This window comes from Erinaceus europaeus, chromosome 11 (genome assembly GCF_950295315.1).
Source record: "Erinaceus europaeus chromosome 11, mEriEur2.1, whole genome shotgun sequence".
Taxonomy (NCBI): Eukaryota; Metazoa; Chordata; class Mammalia; order Eulipotyphla; family Erinaceidae; genus Erinaceus; species Erinaceus europaeus.
In genome coordinates this window covers 58,444,239-58,464,216 of record NC_080172.1, presented here as the reverse complement: position 1 = coordinate 58,464,216, position 19,978 = coordinate 58,444,239, and the positions used below count along the sequence as shown (strand labels likewise).

At 41.8% G+C, this 19,978-nt stretch overlaps 1 protein-coding gene across 3 annotated transcripts in view; it reads right to left on the bottom strand.

The window, feature by feature from the left end:
- VTCN1 (V-set domain containing T cell activation inhibitor 1) overlaps window positions 1-19,978 on the bottom strand; it is a 75,352-nt gene that overhangs the window by 42,462 nt on the left and 12,912 nt on the right. The window contains exon 2 of one of the 3 annotated variants that reach the window (XM_060201811.1): window positions 2,480-2,579. The exons of the other annotated variants lie outside the window; for them this stretch is intronic. The gene's annotated coding sequence lies outside the window, so the exon portion shown is untranslated. The remainder of the gene's footprint in view (window positions 1-2,479; window positions 2,580-19,978) is intronic. 3 annotated transcript variants of the gene reach the window in all.

Sequence of the window (19,978 nt, the reverse complement as noted above, 5' to 3'; positions counted from 1 at the left end):
CTCTCTCTCTCTCTTTCTCTCTGTTTCTCTCTCTCTCATTCTGTGCAGGTGCTGCCATGCTAGCTGCTTGATGATACCAGCTTCATAGGGAGTTCAGCACGGCTGAACTCTCTAGGCCAAACTGAAACCACCTTGCCTTTTGCCATGTATAGGGGTTGGGATTAAGCTCTGTGTGGTCTTAATAATATTTACCTATGGCCAGGCTCAGAGCCTGACCAATAACAAAAAAATAGTGACAAAAGCTACACTGTACTCTGTAAAATTGATCATAATGGAACAAGAAATATCAGTAAAATATGCAGAATTTTTCAGGAGGCTTCATTAGGAAAAGTTGTTTTCCCCTTTCTCTATACCACTTCCTTTAGTATTCGCCCTAAAATATAGAGAAAGATTGATGCTTCCCACAGTGGAGGGGCCACCTTACATAGCATAATTAATAAATGGAAAGTTATGCCTAATACAATGGGCCTTTTAATCTACCACCCACCACTATGCTCCCACTTCCTTATGCAAGAATAGTACACAAGAACCTAGGTCACATAGTGAGCATACAAGAAAGATGGATTCCAGCTAGAGGGTTTAACTTTATGGAGAGGCTGGCAAGGTCAGCACCACCTTGGTGCATTCTCAGTAAGGAACAAAACTCCTTGATCAAACAATGGAACAGATTTTATGAAAAAGTGGGCTGCTCAGTTTCTTTAAGGCCCCTAGAAACATAACAAGCTTGAACTTTCTATGAACCATGGCTTCTGATGCATAGGGGCAAGAGGATGGCATAGACATACAAGTAGAATATTAATCTTTATCAATAGGACATTTGCCTAGCACACAGGTACAGGAATAACAAAAGACATAGAAGCTGTGATGTGATCTCTAGGGAGAAAAGTGCCCCTGGAATGTGAATGTTCCACAAAGCAGGAGGTGTTCCCTACCTGTGCTGTTCTTACTTGGAGATTTTTGTTTTAATAATCAAAGCCTTGGTGATTTATGTATTAGTGACCAAAGCCTTGGTGATTTTTGTATTCATAATCAAAGCCTTGGTGATTTTTATTTTAATGATCTAAGCCTTATGAGACTATAAAAATAAAAGTTCTGCTTGAGTATGACAGAGATGTCTGCTTGAGTTTGATTCAGCATCTCTCATTCCATGCCAACACCCCTCATCTTTCAGGTTACCCTAATAACCTGCTGGTGCTGGCCCCGGCACTCTCTCTCTCTCTCTTTCTCTCCCCTGAGTCTTCCCCCACTTCCCCTTGGTTCCTGTACTCAAGTCACAGTAAACAGACACAGATCCTCCATCACAAGCCTTCACATATTTAGAGATTGCTCCACTCTCTAAGAAGGGGCCTAACTGCACTCTCACCAATATGAAGGGGACAGTGAAAGTTGTGTGTTTCATCCAGAGAAATTAAGCTCCTCTCCACACCCACCCCATCCCCAGGACCACATGCTCCTATCACTGTTCTACCAGAGACCTGTCTGTCAACAGCTTCCCTATCTAAGCAGAAATGACCTTGAGGATTCTTCTGAATGATTTGGGAAACAGCTCACCCTCCAGAGTCTTGAAAAGAGAAGCAGGAACTATCAAGAGCAGCCAATTAAATAATTCCTGTCTTCTTATTAATTTTTAAAAGATGAATATAATATTCCACAAGAGGTGTTCTTACACTGCTTCTTGGTTATTACTTCCCTAGAATAATTTCCAATAACTATGCTACAGGAAAAATTTTAATGCAGAATGATGTCCTCTAAGATACTGCATTGGAATTCACAGTGCACATTTGTTAGAGAGCCCTTACATAGGGCCAAGATGAAATCAGTGCTGGGGCAGGAGAGATTTTTTGTGTATTAAGCAATTATATAGTACTGGCTATGGGGATGACATTGTGCTGGATGATAATGGAAGGAATATAAAGGGGAAACAATGTGCCTGTCCTCAGAGAGCTTTAGCACCAAAATACACACACACACACACACACACACACATTACATCACACATTACAACAGTGTACATGGATACACAACACTTTAATAGCACAAGAATGAATCGAGGTAAAACATGCATGCTTACACAACATAAACACACACTTTCACACATATAGACATACCACTGCAACAGCATCAGACAAAATGTGGCCAGGCCTCCAGAAAGAGAGCAATACCGTCTCATAGATTTTTCTAGGGAAGAAGGAAATATTTAACTCAAGAGGAGGAATCAGAGTATATCTCTAAGTTTCAAAGAAATACCAGAGAAGAACTTTATTCAGAAATATGTTTAGAAATATGTTTAGCTGCAGAGTCTATCTCTCCAAGACAGAAACTCAAAGAAGAGATGTATTTCTGTCACACTAGTAAAGTCACAACCAAAACACCACACTTTAGTGCTCTGGCTTGGGGGCAGGTGCTTTCAGGGGCCTCGAAGGGAGGGAGTAGTGCCATGCATACCACCCAAGGGTGCCCATTGCCCTGCTCCTTTTACCTGTCTCTGCTCCAGCTACTACTGTCTGCTGCAGCACCCAGAAGACACCAGGCATATGAGATAAACCAGGCTGCATTGCATTTCTGAATGATCTCACATTCTGCAAAATCAGACAGTGAAGGTAGCAAGGACATATGGGAGAAACAACAGGCCATACATAACCCTCTGACAGAGACAATAATTGGCACCTCAGGAGAAAACATGAGCAGCCAAGCATAAATTGCTTCAGGGGGCACAGAACATTTGAACAGAGACTCTGACATAGGGCGCTACGAGCAAGTGTGGGCTCTGTGAAGATGGGTATAATAGAGGGCCGGCTGGGATGTGCTTCCAAGGGTAGGTGTTTAGTCAAAACTGAAAAAAGATAAAAGCACATTGGGTCTCAATATCTGAAGTTGTTATTCTCTTCTGTGTCCTATTGCCTTGGGAAAAATTCATGTGATCTTTCTCCTGCATGCAAACTAATTGGTGCTCTATGACTATATATTGAAGCAGACTGATTAGATCACGGAGTTACCAATAAATAGAATATGACAGAAATACTGTCTTTTTAAAATTAACTAATATTAAGAAAATACATTTATTTACTGAATAGACATAGTGAGAAATCAAGAGAAAGGGGGGAGATAGAAAGTGAGACACAGCTCATGAGGCATTCCCCCTATAGGTGGGTACTGGGGGATTGAACCTGGGTCCTGCAGCATTGTAACATGTGTGCTCAATTAGGTGTATCACCACCCACCCCATCAGTTAATATTTTTTAAAATATTTATTTCTTTAATCCCTTTTGTTCTTTGTTGTAGTTATTATTGTTGTCATCATTGTTGGATAGGACAGAGAGAAATGGAGAGAGGAGGGGAAGACAAAGAAGGGGAGAGAAAGATAGACACCTGAAGACCTGCTTCACTGCTTGTGAATCAATGCCCCTGCAGGTGGGGAGCCAGGGGCTTGAACCGGGATCCTTATGCCGGTCCTTGTGCTTTGCGCCAACTGCGCTTAACCCACTGCGCTACAGCCTGATTCCCAATTAATATTTTTTTTGAAAGAGAACAGAGCACCCCTCAGTTCTAGCATATGTAACCCTAGGGATCAAGCCCTGAACCTTGGGCACTCATGCCCTATACACTGTTGCTGAGTTTTCTCCCAGGCAATGCTTCCCTCATAAGGACAAACTATCACTGTATCAGAAGTTCACGAGGGTGATTAAGACAATAATGCTTATAGGGTACATTTTAGTGTGCCAGCTCTATGCATAGTGTTGTTCAATCTCTACAATGTCATGTGGAAAGGTCCACTGCCATCACCTTCTTCTATGGGAGGGAATGCAAGACTTAGTTTAAGTAACTGAGCAAGCTCTCACAGCAAAGAATTGGGAGATTCAGGTCTCAGACCCATGAGCCAAACTTTTGAACTCATGCTGTTAGGGCTGCTCTTCTAGAAAAAACTCCAGATGTCAGAAGGCCACCCTCACCCTGCAAGTGTCCTCTGCTCCACTGGAGAAACAAGGGCTTTCTGGGCCTGCTACACATGATGTAGGAAACTCATTCTGGAAGGCATAAAGCACCCTTTGTTTGATTCAGACATTACTGGTTTCTAGGTTCTCTAGTTTCTGCCTCCTCCAATACTGACAGAACTGAGTCATTCCACATTCCTATAGATCAGAGGCTTACCTCCACTTGTGTGATGGATAACCAGAATATCAAGAGCTAGATTAGATTAGAAAATGCACAGTCAATCAGAATAAGTTCTGCTTTTAAATTAAATATACGAAGATGATTATTTGAGTAAATCAAGTAAATATATGAATAGATCAAATGTGGCTTTGTTGGCAAACTTCTGAAATGACTAGCTTCATAAAGAATGCTGAAATTGAAGAAATTTATTTCAAACTATCCAGAAAATTTTTCTTTTTTTTTCTCCCATAAAATGAGAAAACTGATAGTGTTGGGTAGTTGGCTCAATAGATAGAACTTGAAACTTGGAGGTCGGGTGGTAGTGCAGCAGGTTAAGCGCACATGGCATGAAGCGCAAGGACCTGTGTAAGGATCCCAGTTTGAGCCCCCAGCTTCCCACCTGCAGGGGGGTCACTTCATGAGCTGTGAAGCTGGTCTGTAGGTGTCTGTCTTTCTCTCCCCCTCTCTGTCTTCCCCTCCTCTCTCCATTTCTCTCTGTCCTATCCAACAACAACAACAACAATAATAACCACAACAATGATAAAACAACAAGGGCAACAAAAGGGGAAAAATAGCCTCCAGGAGCAGTGGATTTGTGAAGCAGGCACGGAGCTCCAGAAATAACCCTGGAGGAAATAAATAAAAATAAAAATAAAAAAGCTTAAAAAAAAGAACTTGAAACTCATGTGAAGCCAGAGTGGTAGTCTGGTTTCTTTCTCTCCCCCCTCTCTCTTTCATAAAGATAAATGAAAAGGACCAGGAGATAGCTTCTCCAGTAAAATGCCTGTCTTACTAGATGAGAGCCTCTTTTTTGGAGCCTCTTTATCATATACTCCATGGCACCTGGGAAGTTCCATGGGTAGTGGAGTGATGCTGTGGTATCTTCTCTCTCTGCTCTGTCTCTCTCCTTGTGAAAAGTGTACTAAGGAAGTCCTGGAGGGTGGCACACCTGGCTGAGAACACACATTACTGTGCACAAAGACCTGACTGAGGTCAAGTCCCCAGTCCCCACCTGCAGGAGAGAAGCTTCATAAGCAGTGAAGCTGACCACAGGTGTCTTCGTCTCACTCTCCTTTTCTTTTTCTTTTTTTGCCTCTAGGGTCATCGCTGAGGCTCAATGCCAGCACTATTAGTCTACTACTCCTGGTGTCCTTTTTTTTTCTTCTTCTTTTTTCCCCTCCGTTTTATTGGATAGGACAGAGAGAAATTGATAGGGGAAAGGGAGATATAGCAAAAGAGAGAGAGAGATGGATACTTGCAGACCTGCTTTGCCACTGGTGAAGTGTTCCCCCTCTATGTGGGGAGCTGGGGGCTCAAACCCAGATCCTTGCACGGTCCCTTGCACTTCATACTATGTGTGCTTAACTGGGTGCACTATAGCCCGGCCCCCTCCTCACTCTCCTTTTCTATCTTCCCATTCCCTCAATTACTCTCTGTCTCTATCTAAAATAAATAAATAAATAATACATAAAATAGTGTATTTTTAAAAAGGGCTTTTAAAAAAGTGTTCTAAGGAAGGTCGGGGGGAACTTGGCAGACAGGAGAAACTAGTCCATGGAGGATGAGGACAGCATATGGGAGAGGGGCTCCCTTCCTGGGCAGCCCACTCTGTCCCCCTTATTTTCATGATAGCGGGTGGCATGGTTTCATGTTTGGGAAAGGAACCTTAAGAAACAACCTATAGGGGATGGGTGGTGGCACACCAGATTTAGTGCACGTGTTACTGTGCACAAGGACCTGGGGTTCAAGCCCCCAGTCCCCACCTGCAAGGGAAAGCATCACAAGTTGTGAAGCAGTGCTGCAGGTGTCTCTCTTTCTCTCCCCCTCCTCGATACCCTCTTCTCTCTCAATTTTGTCCTATCAAACAATAAATCAAGCAAAAAGGAAGGAAGGAAGGAAGGAAGGAAGGAAGGAAGGAAGGAAGGAAGGAAGGAATGGAGGAAGGAAGGAAGGAAGGAACTACAGGACTTGGGTGCTTTGGCACAGAAAGCTGAAAGAGCCTCTTTTAAGCTGCCACTAGGATTTATAACAGGATGGTGGGAGTGGGGGTCTTCCAAATCACAGATACAGAATTATGTCACCCCTGATCCCCAGTCATAAAACTAGGAAGACGTACTCAGCAAATAGTTTTTACCTTGCACATTGTTTTCTTTTGAGTGATTAACAGTGGTGGCCTAGAATACTGTGTAGGAAAAAACTGCAAGGCTGCCTCCAGGTTCACCAGGAGAGGGTGTCCACAGCGAGTGATTTCTGAATGACCACATGGGTCCCATGTATGCTGAGTAAGCAGCAACCCCTGCAAGGGGAGTTCGAACTAACTGCTAACTGCAAACCACCCGTCTTAAGCTAGTTTAGTAATAATTTTTAAGAAAGTAATGTTAGTCAATGGTGATATTAGTTAACATTCCCTATACACATTTCATTTTTGGAGTGCACTTTTGGAAAACACTGGTTGAAGTGTATATTTAGGCATCCTGGGAAGTGGCACAGTGGCTGGAGTGTTGGACACGGGAGCATGAGGTCCTGAGTTTGATCCCCAGCATCATGTGTGCCAGAGTGATGCTCTGGTGTCCCCCACTCCCAAACTGATAAATTTTAAAGTGCATATTTTGGACAGTGTTTCTCAAGCTTACTGAATGCTATTGACAATGTGGGCAGGATAGGTGTTTGTTTCTGGAGCTGTCCTGTGTATTAATTATGGGATGGTTAGAAGCACCTTTCTGATGCAAATAAAATTCTGCCTCTCTTGTGCCAACCTGAACAGCTCCGGACATATAATCTCAGTAGAAAACCATAGATCCTCTGGATATGAAAACACAGAGGCGAGGTGATTAGAGATGTCTTTTGGAAACCAGTTGGAGGTACTAGGATCATTAAATTCAGGGAAGACTAAATGCAGTTATGAGGACTGAGGAAAGGTGCCTCCCTGCCAGAACTCTGGGAGAGTCACAGCTATAGATATAAATGCAAGGAGGTTGGCTCTAGATTCATATCCAGAGGAACTTCCCCCAGCCCTCCCTGAACTGGCATAAGATTGCGACAATGAGTAGAGCATACAAGTTACAATGTATAGGACCCAGGTTCAAGCCCCCAGTCCCCATCTGCAGGGTAGAAACTTCACGAACTGTGAAGCAGTGCTGCAGGTCTCTCTGTCTCTTTCTCTCTCTCTCTCTCTCTCTTTCTCTCTCCCTCCCTCCCTCTGCCTCCCTCTCTCCCTGTTTTCCTCTTTATCTCCCCCTTCTCTCTTGATTTTTGTCTCTATCCAAATAAATAAAATATTTAAAAAGGAATAAATAAATAAAGATTGCAGTTTCCCCTCACTGGATGTATATATAACCGGACTGGGTAACCACTTTGAGAGAGAAATAGAGAGTTGAGGATTTGGGGAATACTACTAAGGGTGGGATGATTCACAAAGTCCTTGCTGAGTATCTAGCTATGCAGTACTGTAATCTGAGTTTCCTTGGGCTTTGTGTTGGCTTGCAACAGTCAGACATTCTGTGTATGTCCCTAAAGATACTGTTATTATGGGACTGGGTGATGGCACACCTGGTTAAGTACACACATCAGAGTATACAAGAACCCTGGTTCAAACCCCTGGTCCCATCTGCAGGGGGCAACAGGTATCTCTCTATCTCTTTCCCTGCCTATCTCTCCCTCCCCTCTCAATTTCTCTGTGTCTCTATTCAATAATAAAGATATTACATTTTTAAAAAGATACTGTTAATATCACAACAATGATAGCTGACATTTATTGAATATATAGCTTCACTTAATCCTCCCCTTAACAATGTTGGGTACTACTAGCTTTGTATTTAGGTGGGGAAACTGAGACCCAGTATTGAGTAACTCAACTCTTACCCTTAAGAAATCAGAGCAGGATCAGATTCTACTATGAGATTTCATCATCCGTGATCTTAGTGTTTTTTGTTTGTTTGTTTTGTTTTGTTTTTGGCAGGGGAGAGGTCTATTTTGTTTGTTTCATTGTTTTTCCACCAGATATAGATATAGATACAGATACAGATACAGATACAGATACAGATACAGATACAGATACAGATATAGATATAGATACAGGGAGAAGAAGAGCTACCACAGCACAGAAGCTTCCTCTAGTGCTGTAGTTTCACCCATGTGTTGCCAGAGCTCAAGCTTAGGCTACATGTATGGCAAGGCACAAACCATACCTAGTGATCTCTAGTCTTCATGATCTTAGTTACTACACTATTTTATTTTAACCTAATTCAATTTTATTTACACTTTATATCATTTAATTCTAAAATCTTGTAAACCCAAGTGTTCAAAACTGTTCCCAGCTTCATGTTTTGTGCAGCCATAACCTGTGGAAAGACAATATGCCCAGTTTGATGTAGACTGAAGAAATCCTTCTCTCTCTGGTGCTACCTTTTGCCTGAAACTTGGGAGAAATATTGGATGTTAGTAGACACTTTTCCATATATGATATTCGAGTTGCAGCAAAGACATTCTATTGTGTTCTTAAACTGCTCTACTTGTAACTGTCCCAGTTGTTCACCAAGCACACATTAGCATGTCATCAGCTCTTGTGCACCTCTTTCCAGAGGCACAGAAGTCAAGACAACCAGTCTTCTTCCTAATCAGGCCCTTATTTCCGTTTCTCTAACTCTAGTGGACAAGAAAACACTTCCCGCAGATCCAGTCAGCAGCATAACCTATCTATTATGTTCAGTAATAAACACACTCCAGACCTTTTGTGAACCTCTCACTAAGGCTCTTGTGCTCTTAGAAGAGCTGTCTGTGTGGTCCACACCAAAACAGCCTGATTGTCTTCCAACCTGGAGGTCAAGAGAGATATTCTAGGCCTCACAGGAGTGAGGTTTTACTGCTTGGAAATGCTTCTTTTGCATGACTGGCTATTGTCTAGGCTGCTCTTCTTCCCCCAATCCCCCACACCCAATCAATTTATTAGTGAAAGAGAGGGAGAAAGTACCAAAGCATCACTCTAGTATAAGCAATGCTGGGGATCAAACACAGGATCTCATGCTTGAGAGGCCAATGTCTTATCCACTGAACCACCTCCCAGGCCACTATGCTGCTTGTAAGTTCCAGCAGGGCCTCTTCCTCACCTTCATCCCCTTGCTCTCCTGACCTTCCTTCTGCAGAGGAGGGCAAGAGCACTCAGTGATAACCTGGTCATTTCCAGAACAGATGAAACAAAGAGAGGGCAATGTGAATTCTCTCCAATGATAAACGCCACAGAGATCCTGACAGTCCTCTTAATGAAGGGGAGTCTACAAGTTCAGAAATGTGAGAGAGTACTGAATACACACCCAGAACTTCTATTTTAAGAACCATAGAGAGTTTCAGAGACAGAAGTAAGGGGCCACATGAGCTAGGAACTCTAACTGGAGATTCACATAAGCTAGAACCTTTTCCATCCGCCACCTAAAAGACAACAATTTGGCTCCAGGTGGTCGTGTTTCTACCAATAAGTCACTGAGGGTGGAATTCACACACCTTTACTCCCAAACAATACCACGCTAGGAACTAAATGTGAAGGTTTTTCTTTGGTGACATTTTAATGCTTAATAGAAGCTAAAAGCAAATGTCCTCTGAGGAAATGTACTCCCAACCTAGGCCTCAAAGAATTGCAGCTAATAAAATCAAAACAGTACACACACACACACACACACACACACAGACACACACACACACACTCACAGTGAAGAAATTACAAAGTACACAAGAAAATGGTTCTATGAACAGGAGTGATACAAACAAGAAGCAGATTTGGAAATGGAAAATAATTCAGATACTAAGGGCATTAAGTATGTTAAAATAGAGAAATGAGAAGATTTACAGCTGGACTGACAAACAAGAGATTTTAAATATGACCAAAAACTTGACATAACCAGTAGGTGGCTCAGCCAGTACGTTGCATAAAATTACCATGCACGAGGACCTGGGTTCAAACCCCAGGGCTACCATATGGGGATGTCTACAGGGAGAAAACTTCAGGAACAGTGGGGCCATGTTGCTATCTTTCCTTCTCTTTCTCCCTCCTTTCCTATCTTTCTGTGTCTCTCATCTTCTATTTAGAGGGAAAAAAAAATTGGTCCCCTGGAATGCTGGAGCAGGGCTGGGGGGTGGCGCCACGCACCTGGTTGAGCGCACGTGTTACCATGTGTAAGGATCCAGGTTCAAGTCCCCAGCTCCTGTCTGTAGGGGGAAAGCTTCATAAGTGGTGAAGCAGTGTTGCAGGTGTCTCTCTGCCTCTCTCCCTCTTCATCTCCCTCTTATTCTCAATTTCTGGCTGTCTCTATCTAATAAGTAATAAAAGAGGAATGTTGGAGCTGTGCAGATACAAGCCCTGGTGATAACCCTGGTGGTGGAAAACGAAAACAATGACAACAAAATCACACACCAAAAGTTTGAAAAGAACCAAGCAGAACAGTTAGAAGTGAGGAATAATAAAATCTCAGACATGCTGGCCAGGTTAAGTAGTAAATCAAATACAAATGAAAGAGCCTTTTTTTTTTTAGTAGAAGAATTATGTCTAATGCAGTACAAAGATTAAAAATATGAAAGAGAAGGTAAGACACATGAAAAATGAGACATTTTCATATATAGCTTGTCAGAGGTCCAGGAAGAGAGAATGAAAGAAAGGCAAAAGTAAAAGATTTACTTTCATACTTGTGAAAGACCCCACTTTTTAAATTTAGCAACCTCAATGAGTCTTAAGTAGGGTAAATAAAAATAAAACTAAAAAGTACTTCATTGTGAAAATCAAATAAAGACCAAAGAGACACAGAATCCAGTGAGACAGGACAGATAACTAAGGGCTGGGGAGACTGCAAAATAGCTATAAAAAGGCTTTCATGCCTGAAGTTATGAGGTCCCAGGTTCAATCCCCACTACCACCATAAGCCAGAGCTGAGTAGTGTTCCGCTTTTTTAATTTTTTTGTATTATCTTTATTTATTGGATAGAGACAGTCAGAAATTGAGAAGGAAGGGGGTGATAGAAAGGGAGAGAGACAGAGAGACACCTGCATCATTGCTTTACCATTATCAAAGCTTTCCCCATATACAAGGAGGGGGTTTGAACCCCCACTCCCCACCTGCAGGGGTGATGCTACATGAGCGGAGAAGCAGATCTGCATGTGTCTATCTTTCTCTTTTCCTCTCTATCTCCCCTCCCCTCACATTTTCTTTCTGTTCTGTCGAAGAAAAAAAGAGAAAAAAGAAAGGAAGAAAGAAAGAAAGAAGGAAGGAAGGAAGGAATGAAGGAAGGGAGGGAGAGAGAAAGAAAGGAAATCCAGCAGACCTTATAGACACCAATATGATAAGAGAGACCAGTATCTATCACTAAGGTTTCATGTTCATTACAGAACATGAAATCCTATAGGAAGTTAAAAGTAAGATTTATAGTTTCATTAGGGAAGAATCAACATTAACGGTTATCCAGAGAATTTGTTTTAAAGATATTGAACAATTTAGAAAGACAAATTACAAAGTTTTGCTGTCCAGGGGTCTAAGTTATTGAGATGAACCAAAGAAAGCTATGCTGGGTCAGCATCACTGGACTTCCACTCACTATGCCCACTGAGCTTGTTTTTAAGACAATGGCAGAGCAGGCATGTTCCTCCCACCCCTGCTCAACACACTTAAAGGGACCATGGATCAAAGTTAAGGTCAAATACACTTACCCAGAACTCCCCAGGAAAAAAAGAAGGTTTTTTGTTGTTGTTTTTTAAATGATGTATTGCTGGGAAATTGTGCAGATGCAGTCACATCTGCCATGTTGTCCCCTCAGGCTATTGCTAGTTCCTGCGAGAGTTGGGACATTCTCGGAGCGCCTGTTCTGCCATGTTGTGCCCTCAGGGCATTGTCAATTCCCCAATAGTTGGAGTGCTTTGGTTACTTCTCCCCATTCCCATTCCCGAAAAAGTTATTATCCTGCCCTGGAGTGCTATGGTTACTCCTCCCCCTTCTCATTCTCACGAGAGCTATTCCCATAAAAGCCCTTCTTCTTCGGCCCCTCGTTCTCTTGCCCACTTTTTACCTCTGTGACGGAAGGGTGCGGCGCATAGCAGGAGGCGGTCATTTTGGCTAGCTCCAAGTGGCCCCAACTGTTGTGTTCCCACCCCAACCCTGAGGTCCCCACGCGAATAAAGGATTGTGTTCCCTTTCTGCTCCAAACCTCCTTTTTCTGCGTCCCACCGCTGCCACCACAGCAAGCAACAATGTATTTTTTTGCAATGTGGTTTAATATTTTGACTTATTGCTAATAGATGGAGGTGGGAAGTCATTCATGGGCTCTATTATCATGTGAATGCTTAGGGCTTTCTTTTTTTCTCCTTTTATTTTGCCATCAGGATTGTTGCTGGGGCTCAGTGCCTACACTACTCCACTGCTCTTAGCAGCTATTTTTTTTAAAAAAATTTTATTTAGTTGTAAAATGGAAATATTGACAAGACCATAGGATAAGAAGGATACAATTCCACAGGATTCCCACCATCAGAACTCCATATCTTATCCCCTCCCCCGATAGTTTTCCTATTCTTTAACCCTCTGGGAGTGTGGACCCAGGATCATTATGGGGTGCACAAGGTGGAAGGTCTGGCTTCTGTAATTGCTTCCCTGCTGAACATGGGCATTGGCAAGTTGATTCATACTCCCAGCCTATCTCTCTTTCCCTAGTGGGGCAGGGCTCTGGGGAGGAGGGGCTCCAGGACACATTGATGGGGTCATCTGCCCAGAGAAGTTGGCATCGTGGTAGCATCTGGAACCTGGTAGCTAAAAAAAAGTTAAGATATAAAACAGAACAAATTGTTGACTAATCATGAACCTAAATGCAAGAATACTACAGATGAAGATTTGGGGGTCTCCATTAGCAGCTATTTTTTTCTAGAAGGTTAGAAATGGAAAAAAAGAGACAGCAAGGAGAAACACCTGTAGCACTGCTCCACCACTCATGAAGCTTCCGCCCTACAGGTGAGGACCAGGGGCTGAACCTTGCAGTGGTAACATGAGCACTCTACTGGTGTGACACAACCTGGCCCCTATGACATCATTTCTAAATTCTACGGAGAAATATTTAAGGAGTAAGGAAGGAACTACCTTCATCAATTGGTACCACTCTTCACAATATGTGTAATATTTGCAGAACAGTGAATGGTATGTAGCAAATACAGTAAAAATGCTAGTTCCCTTTTCTCCTATCAAAAGGCTTAAAGAAACAGGATGACTGGGAAAATAAATTGTGCTTTATTCTAAATAAGTTAGGGGAGGAATTTTAGAGAGAGGTCCTGTTAGGGCTTTAGAATTCTGCCAGGAGCAGGAGCAAGGCCTTCTCAGTTTCCCTAGTCCAGTGACTTACTCCCTTTGCCTCTCACTAAGCCAGAGGGAGATGAGGAAAGGGCTCCAGGTTGCTGCTTTTTCAGCTGCTCCAGTCAAACCAGATCCTTGCTTTAGAGGAAAGACACTAGAACAAGAAACTTGGTTTGTTAGTTTTACCTTTGCAGTGTCTTAACTTTCTCTTCCTTTTAAAGGCCTCTCTCACCCAAATCAAGGACAAGATCAATTGTTCACATTTTAGCAGATGCAGTAGTTTCAGTCAGGAAATCCAGGAAGGACCATGGGACAAAGACAAAGGGTCCAGGAGAAGTCAGAAGTGACTAGGAGGGTAAGGGTAGATAGCATAATGACTATGCAAAGAGACTTTGATGCCTGAGGCTCCAAAGTCCCAGGTTTAATTCCCTGCACCATCATAAACCAGAGCTGCTCAGTGCTCTGGTGAAAAAAAAAAAGTGACTAGGATGTTATTTATTCTCCATTTGGGTCATTTTCTTCCCACTCAAGGCAAGTTGACCATTTTCTCCCAGAGATCACCAGGCTCAAGACTGAGATGGGCTGAGGGAACCCTGGGAAGCACCAACATGGCAATTCCTACATAAAATGCTACATTTTTGCTCTGAGTTGGTGTCTGGTCATGGGAGCTATCTTCTCCAAAGTGGGAAATGTGGTCTGTGTTGCTTCCACATTAGAGATTTGACAGGTGGAATTTGGTTTCATAACTCTGAATATCTGGGATAGTTGAAGAACTACGTGGGACAAGTAACACAACTGAAATTACCACAGCCTTGTTGAGCCTGAGGCATAGAGCCATACTCCAGTCCAAGTGGATCACACTTATTTGTACATGCAGCTGGAATAGGTCCCAGGGCTTGGCAGCATAAATTCAGTCAACATCTTAACTGGCCACAGCTCCCTTCTTCCCTGCCTTAGCAGCATTAAGGGGAAAGTCCATTTTTTAGACTTTTTCAATACTTTCCTTGTATTTTGACCTCCTTGCTTTATGTTGGAACTGAGAGGAGGGAGGTGCAGGGAAAATGAACTATTTATTGCAGTTGGGAAGAGAAAACTGGATAGGACGTGAAGGAGGGAAGGCGGGTAGTGTAGAACCTGGGGCTGTGTGTGTCCAGATGTCCTCCACACAGTCGCTGCCCCCCCATCCTCCTCAGAGCCCAGCACACAGCAGGGAGTCACATTTGAAGTGTTCAGACCCTTCAACTGGCTAGTTCTACAATACCCACAGGCAACTTTAGGGAGGATTACTATTTTTTTTTTATTTTATTTATTTATAACCTTTTGTTGCCCTTATTGTTTTATTGTTGTTGTCGTTGTTGGATAGGACAGAGAGAAATGGAGAAAGGAGGGGAAGACAGAGGAGGAGAGAAGATAGACACCTGCAGACCTGCTTCACCGCCTGTGAAGCGACTCCCCTGCAGGTGGGGAGCCGGGGTTCGAACCGGGATCCTTTTGCCGGTCTTTGTGTTTTGCGCCACCTGCGCTTAACCCGCTGCGCTACAGCCCCACTCCCGGGAGGATTACTATTTTTACTCAAAGCTGCCAAGATTTCTGGGCGGCCTTTCAAGGCTTTATAAAAAAAGGCCCTTTTCCTACCCACTTTAACTAATTATACAGTATTACTGAGAACCTATAATTTAATCATTCCCCCAGGCAATGAGTAACGGGAGGGGGGGCACATCAGTAGCATTTGTTCAGCAGCATGAAGTCCCCCCTCACCACTACTCTCCACCCCCAAGAAGACATCACATGCTCCGTTTTTATCTATCAGACTCCTCTTTATTTTTCTTTACTGGGGGGGTGGGAGGATTAATGGTTTATAGTCAACAGTACAATACAGTAGTTGGTCCATGTGTAACTTTTCTCAGTTTTTCACATAACAATTCAATCCCCTCTAGGTCTTCTGCCATCATGTTCCGGGATCAGAACCTTTGCCCCACCCCCAACCCAGAGTCTCATTTTTTAGTCTATGGCCTGCCTCTGGATAATCTTTGAGGAAAAATAATGGCAATATTTATAGAAGCAGTCTCTCCCTGTCCTCACTGTACCCTGTGCCTTCCCTTTTCACACTTGTCACTTTACATTGAAATGATCTGTTTACACAGCCCTGTCTCCTTTAGGCTTCTCTAAATTTCCCAAGAACAGAGGCTTTTTTTTTTTTTTTATCTTTTTTATTTTTGTGTAGCAAGATGTTAAAATTAAAATGTTAACTGAGTTTTCAAGATAAAATAGATGCTTCTTTGCACAGAAGTCAGCTATCACACCACTCTGAGGAATTCAAAAAGGGGATCCCTATCAACTGGTTGCATAATTCTTGATCACCTCAATCAGATGAAGAGTAGAAAGGAGGCTCAGCATGGGTAGAGAAGAGTTGTAAAGTTATTTCTTCGGTGAAATTTCTTTTTTCTATGCTACAGGGACCTACTCTTCCTCTTCCCAATGCCCAAATATAAATCACAAAGTTGGGATATAATATGAATACCATGAGTAAGTAATATTTGAGCAATTTAATGTGGTTGAGAACAGATGAGAAAGAGAGATTAGAACATACTTATTAGAGGCCAGTCCTTTTTCTCAAGGAAAGGAATCAACTAATATGTCAGATTGTCCAACAGACCAGAGAGTTTAGAATCAAGCTGAATGTGTGGGAGAAGGGGTATGGGCATTAAGAATCATGTGTAACAAGGACTTTTCGCACCCAGGGACTGAGGGGGGACATCAGCCAGCAGAAAAATTGTCCAAGTTTTCTTCAGAGACTTACATATTTTTCCCCTACTGAATTCACTTTAAAAGGTCAGAGAGAAATAAAAAATAAAGATTTTCCTTTGATTTTTAACCCACTGGTCATATTAGATCAATATATCAGTCACACTTATTCCCCTAAGTGTAATGCATAGTGCCTGACTCATCCTAGGCATTTGATAAATGCTGGAGTAGACTGATCTCATTTTGAAGCATATTCATCTTCTGAGCATAGTTTATAGATATATCTCTGAGGCAGTCCAAAGGAATGGCAGTCCATATATTTTTTCCAGCTCTATGTCTTTTTAAATTATACTTTGGGGTATCTTTTATGTGAGTAATTAAAATTAGCAGCTAAATATAAATATCCATTTCAAAAACAGGTTCTTCATTACTAGACACAAGTAAGTCCCTAACTGCAGAGGCAGAGGCATGATTCTGTTGTCACTTATGCAAAGCCTAAACATCCTATGGTCTGTATTTTGACAAGACCACAGTTAAAGAAATATCAGTCCAAGAAAAGAAAAAGTTAGCAGTTAAAAGCAGTTATAGGATGGAAATAGACACAGGATGGAAAAGGAAGGGGAGGGTCGGGTGAAAGCAAGCAAAGAGTCAGGCAGGAGTGGACAGACCAGGAGGAGGAGACTCAGCCCCAGCAGAAAATTTTAACTGGGGCAAGTGACATAGCTCACTTGGATAGGGCGCCACTTCAGCATGTGCATGACCCGGTTCAAGCTCATCCCCTGAAGGAAACTTCAGTGCTCTGGTCCCTATCAGTATCTCTCTCTGCATGTCTCTACTGAAAATAATAATAAATAGATAAATTAAAAATTTTAAATAAGTGGTCTGGGAAGTAGCACAGTGGATAAAGGGTTGAACTCTCAAGCATGGGGTCCTGAGTTCAATCCCCAGCAGCACATGTACCAGAGTGATGTCTGGTTCTTTCTCTCTCCTCCTGTCTCTCTCATAAATAAATAAATAAATAAATATTTTTTTTAAATTTAAAGAAAAAATTAACTGCAACTGGTAAACATCTAGCAAAACATTCAAAGGCATTGTGAGCTGTGCCAGACACCCCCAGAAATTTTCAGACAAATGGGGATTTTATAGTTTGAACACTTTTGGTAATGCTAGTGAAAGCCACCATCTTGCAACTGGCTTCTTTAAATTTTTATTTACCTTAAGGGTAAAAATCTGGGAGGCTAGGAGAATCATCTACTCACAAGAAACACACTGGCTTGTAGGTTGCATATTTTCTGCGTTGGAACATTAGCATGTACATTCAGACAACATGCTCATCATAATGAATGGAATATATTGAGTTTTGTATTTGTGACATTAGAATGAGTTATTTGCTAAAACTAAAGAAGAAGTTGACCATTACATTGATTTACTAATTTTTCTAAGACAAAATATCAATTAGAAATATGAAAACACAGGTCAGTATTCTCTCTCTCTCTCCCTCTTTCTTTCTCTTTTTTTCCAAAGTTTTGGTCACATCCCAAAAACACTCAGTATTCTAGTCATCTCCTATAGCTTAGGCATAGAAGTGGGGGGGGGGGCCTTTTATGGAAAAAAGTCTTTCTTGTGCCTCAGAAGAACCAAGATCTAGATGACTTTGTCATATCAAAATACTTTGTTCTTATACCAGTACTCCTTTCTGCAAACATTTTGGAGTTTTAATTTAAATTAATATAATTTAATTTTTTAATCCTTTATTTGTTATTAATAGTATGTCACATGATTGTAAAATTACAATGTATAGTTCCACACCACACCCACCACCAAAGTTCTGTATCCCCACCCTCCCAAAGACAGCCACTGTAGTTCTCACAAGTCTTATGGTTTGTTTGTTTCTGTTTTGTTTGAATTGGGGGGGGAGTTTATGTAAATCATATATCTAGATTCCACATATGAATGAAGCTATCTGGTAGTTGTCTTTCATTTCTTTCTTTTTTATTTTAAGATTTTAAAAAAAATATATGTATTTATTTATTAATTCCTTTTTGTTGCCCTTGTTTATTGTTACAGTTATTATTGTTGTTTTTACTGATGCCATCCTTGTTAGAACTGAGAGAAATGGAGAGAGAAGGGAAAGATAGAGAGAGGGAGAGAAAGATAGACACCTGCAGACCTATTTCACTGCTTGTGAAGTGACTCCCCTGCAGGTGGGGAGCCAGGGGCTCAAACTGGTATGCTTACTCTGTGCCACCTGCGCTTAACCCACTGTGCTACCGCCCAACTCCCTGTCTTTCATTCTTTACTTATTCCACTAAGCATAGTCACCTCCAGTTCCATCCATCCATTTTACCCCAAAGGAAGGAGTTTAAAAGGTACTTAAAGAACCACAGAAGAGATCCAAAAGGCCAAGAAACACATGAAAAAATGTTCCAAGTCTTTGATTGTCAGAGAAATAAAGACAACAATGAGATACTACTTCACTCCTGTGAGAATGTCACACATCAGAAAAGGTAACAGCAGCAAATGCTGGAGAGGTTGTGGGGTCAAAGGAAACCTCCTGCACTGCTAGTGGGAATAAATTGGTCCTACCTCTGTGGACAGCAGTCTGGAGAACTCTCAGATGGCTAGAAATGGATCTACCCTATGATCCTACAATTCCTCTCCTGGGGATATATCCTAAGGAACCCAACACACCCATCCAAAAAGACTAGTGTATACCTATGTCCTTAGCAACACAATTTGTAATAGCCAAACCTAGAAGCAACCCAGGTGTCCAACAACAGATGAGTGGCTGAGCAAGTTGTGGTATATATACACAATGGAATACTACTCAGCTATTAAAAATCATGACTTCACCGTTTGCAGCCCATCTTGGATGGAGCTTGAAGAAGTCATGTTAAATGAACTAAATCAGAAACAGAAGGATGAATATTGGATGATCTCACTCTCAGGCAGAAGTTGAAAAACAAGATCAGAAGAGAAAACACAAGTAGAACCTGAACTGGAATCAGCATATTGCACCAAAGTAAAAGATTCTAGGGTGGGCGGGGGGCAGAATACAGGTCCAAAAAGGATGACAGAGGACCTAGTGGGGGTTGTATTGTTATATGGAAAACTGGGAAATGTTATGCATGTACAAACTATTGTATTTACTGTTGAATATAAAACATTAATCCCCCAATAAAGAAATTAAAAAAAAAGAAGAGTTAAAAAAAAAAAGGTACTTACAGAAAATGGTATTTTGGTTTGGACACTGAGACTACTGGGAAGCCCAGCTGCTAGGTTTTTGACAAGGAGCATCCACCAAGTCTTTATAGCTCAGGGTATTTTCCTTGTAAGATCAGCCTTGGGGTTGGGGCAGGAGGACAAACCTGGGAGGGCACACATATTGCCCTGTACAAGGGCATGGGTTCAAGCCCTCAGCCCCGACTTTCAGGGAGGAAGCTTCACAAGCTATGAAGCAGTACTGTAGGTATCTTTTTTTATTTTCTTCCTCTCTATTTACCCTCTTCCATTTCAATTTTTCTTTGTCTCTATCCAATAAATAATTATGAAAACAGTGTTCAAGAATCTACATTGAATTAAATTTAAAAAACAAGAAAAGAAAAAAGAAAAATGGCTGACAAGAACAGTGGAGTTATATAAGCATTGAATCCCAGCAATAATTCTGGTTGCAAAAGAAAAAAGAAAAAAAAATTAGTTCAGGCATCTGAAATTCTCCAGTGCTCCATACACTTTGACTTAGTATTAAAAAGAATATAGCGGAGGGGCAGG